Source organism: Panthera onca, chromosome C2, assembly GCF_046562875.1.
Source record: "Panthera onca isolate mPanOnc1 chromosome C2, mPanOnc1 haplotype 2, whole genome shotgun sequence".
Classification (NCBI taxonomy): domain Eukaryota; kingdom Metazoa; phylum Chordata; class Mammalia; order Carnivora; family Felidae; genus Panthera; species Panthera onca.
In genome coordinates, this window is record NC_138347.1 from 24,637,445 (window position 1) to 24,641,172 (window position 3,728).

A 3,728-nucleotide genomic window follows, 5' to 3' on the forward strand; every position below is an offset into this window, starting at 1 on the left:
TTTCAGTCAAGGACGTACTGTGATATACATCACTTTTACACATATTCTCATGGCTAGAATTAGTAACATGTTCTCATCTAACACAGTAGAAACTGGGAAAAAATATCAAAAAAAAAAAAAAAAGGAATGAGCTTTGTTTGTCACCTTGTTACTGACTGAATAAAAGTGTAATTTACTGAGAAGAATGCAGATGGAACTCATCTCTTGTGGGAAGAAATTGGGAATTCCACTTTAGATATGTGAAGCTGTGGAAACATTTCAATATTTTGGTTGCCTGAGTGGAGATATTGATAAGGTACATGCATGTGTGAATCTGTACGTCAAGGAGCAACCTAGCCAGCTCATTAAATTGGGGCATAGCTGGAACACAAATGATACTTTAAATCACCTACAGAGTGAGCAGTAGAAGAGACAGGAACTGAGGATGACATCCTGATATGCTTTCATGTTTCAATCTAAGAAAATGAGGGTAAATCAACAAACAAGTCTGTGATAAGGAGAGGTTGGTGAGGTCATGCCAACTCCCCTCCTTCTTTTAATTTTGTCAGTGAAATGAAAAGCAATGTCATGTGTTGAGATTCAGATTCAAGGAGGAAGCATCAGAAGAGAGGAGTCTGAATAGAAAACAAAAAAGGAAGTGGACTTGTGGAAATACAATAGGATTGGTAAGCATCAGTAAGGGCATAATTGATGTTAGAGTTTCTAGATTTAAAGTAAGACTAGGGGCACCTGGGTGGCTCGGTTGGTTAAGCCTCTGACTTCACCTCAGGTCATGATCTCATGGCTCATGAGTTCAAGCCCTGCATCAGGCTCTGTGCTGACAGCTCAGAGCCTGGAGCCGGCTTCAGATTCTGTGTTTCCCTCTCTCTCTGCCCCTCCCCTGCTTGTGCTCTGTCTCTCTCTCCTTCAAAAATAAATACACATTAAAACATTTTTTTAAAAAATAAAGTAAGACTATTGAAGGTTTCATATTTGCTTTACCATCCACATTTGGCTGTCCTACTGTAGACATGAATTGGGCTTTTTCAGACTTGCATCATGAAGATAGTGCTTTGTGGTAAATGAGGTTTTTATAATGTAAGTAAGGTTTCATAATGATGAAATACGGGGTGTAAGTAGTAAGAAGACAATTTAGATGTTGAAGGGTCTTAACTTTTAAGTAGGGGATAGGATGTTGAAAGAATGAATGTGGAGGACAATAAAAGGATGATAGGATTGATAAAGTGCGGGTGCCATCCTTACACAGGGCCATGCTAATCTTCTCTGTATCATTCCAATTTTAGTATATGTGCTGCTGAAGTGAGCACAGGATGAGAAGGTTTAAAACTTTATTGCTATACATAAATGATGATGAGTAAATAAAAAATTATACTTTCTTCATGATGAAATTATTTAACATTATGATATTTTATTTCTTTCCACATTGATCAATAGATTAAATGTAATCCTTATTACAGTAATAGGAAGATTTTACTGAGGACCTCAACAATTTACCCGAGAAATTTTATAGATGTGTAAAGTTCATGAATAATGATTATCACAAAATAATAGTAAAAACAATATAGTCCTGTCGGTGACATTAACAATGAACCAGTATTGAAAGTTCAGTACTAGATAAATGTACATATAAGAAATTTTAACATGGTAAAAGTGATACCACATGTCAGTGGGAAACAGATGAATTTTTACTAAATCATTTGGGAAGAAAAGTTATCATTTAGGACAAAAATTATTTACAGAAAACTAGGGCTAAACATTTATGCTATGTTATATACAAAACATACACCCCACTGACTGTCAAAATGTGAAGGAAAAAACTGTTAGTGTAATCAAAGAAAATTCAGACAATTAATTATTATGTAAGGATAGAGATTCATGTATTAAACAAATCCACAAAGAATATATCATAAGTAAAATCATGAACTTGACTACATACATACAAAATAGGAATTTCTGTTCAAAGACAGCTTTCTTAAGAGTACGGTAACAGTATGAGAAAACATTTGTGCCATATAAATCTGAAAATGAATTAATCTTTGGAATATAAAAGTTGTCCTCCATATACCCAAAGTAAATATTACAAAATTAGGAATATTAAATAAACAGGAAATCCACTAGTGGGAAAATCTGTAGAGCTGGTAAGTCCATTGCTATTTTAGGAAATGAATGTTTCATATAATGCTTGCAAGTCTCTAGAACAATATAGCCATTCTGGAGGTCAACCTCAGAAGAATGTAATGAACTAAGGCAAATATTCACTCTAGGGTTGAGTAACTCATCCTGCACATATATGAATGGAAATGCTTGCCCTCGTCCACAAGGAACATTTGTGGAGATTTTCCTTTTATGTAGTTTTGTGACATTGATTATTGGAAATAATGTGCATCCCCGCAGTGGGAGGAAGCAGGTAAAATGTGATTAATGCATACAAAGCAACACTCTTAGCAATTATAAGCGGTTAATTTATAAAAAGTGCAACATGGTTGGAGTACATAATTGTACATACATTACATAATGCTATGTAACATAATGCTTAGTGAAAACATGAAAAATGTTTTCCAACATATAAAGTAAAACTTAAAATCCTATATATTTAAAATGATACAGACATATTGTAAAATATTTATCAAACACATTGAAGTGTATACTTTGGAGAAGAGAGAAACAGTAATGTGATCAACAGGAAATTAGTAAAAGAAAACTGGTAGAGCATACTTGCACAGTCAATGGCAGTATAACATTAATGTACATGTTTGACATCTAAATAAAGAAACCTATGATACATACATAATTTTTACTAATTTTGGCTTCAGTTTCTAGACAAAACTGTACTTTCTGTCTTTGCCTTATGTGTAGAATATTGTATTTCTGGAGAACTTTACAAGGATTTATGTACATTTGAACTAAAATTGTAGATTTTCTGAAGAGCACTATATTAGTAAGAACATAATTTGCAAGTTTTCTTGTTATGCAAGTAAGTTATTTTTCTTGCCTCATAGCTACATTACAAGTCTTGTTTGGCTTCTTTGTAACTTTGAAACAATATGAATAAAATTTCAATACTATTTTGAAAGAATTTCAAATGTCTTCTTTTTTTAGCTTTTAGTTTATTATAGAAAATGTATTTTAAAAATAAAGCACTTGCGGGACACCTGGGAGGCTCAGTCGGTTGAGCATCCGGCTCTTGATTTTGGCTCAGGTCATGATTGCAGGGTCCTGGGATGGACCCCCACATTGGGCTCTGTGCTGACAGTGTGGAGTCTGCTTGGGATTCTCTCTCTCTCTCTGTCGCTCTCTGCCCCTCTCCTCTGCACACACACACACACACACACACACACTCTCTCTCTCTCTCTCTCCCTCTCTCTCTCTGAAAATGAAATAAATCTAAAAAAAACAAGTACTTTCCCTTTGATGTTTCGTTTAACAATGAGAGTCTGAGGCAGAAAGTGCAAGAAGCATATCCCGTGATTTCATATTTAATTCAAATTCTTTTTAATCCTTAGTCTTGTAACAGTTCCCTGAAAAAACAGTGGATTTAGTATGAATTCAACAAATCAGTATCTTTGCGAACGCTAGTTTCTATTGCACTCCTAATAGTTTTAAATTGTTCCTACCAATAGAAATATGATTTTAATTAAGCATAAACTATATTTTCTTCTCTAGAATTAATAAAACTTAACTATATTTATATTGGTGGATTTCATTGTAAAGTTAATATTTAGAAATAT

General features: G+C 33.9%; 1 non-coding gene across 1 annotated transcript; it reads right to left on the minus strand.

The window, feature by feature from the left end:
* Positions 1-1,200: 1,200 nt before the first annotated feature.
* LOC132684415 (U6 spliceosomal RNA) lies at positions 1,201-1,307 on the minus strand. The gene has a single exon (XR_009612638.2). It is a non-coding gene; the product is annotated as a U6 spliceosomal RNA (small nuclear RNA).
* Positions 1,308-3,728: the final 2,421 nt, after the last annotated feature.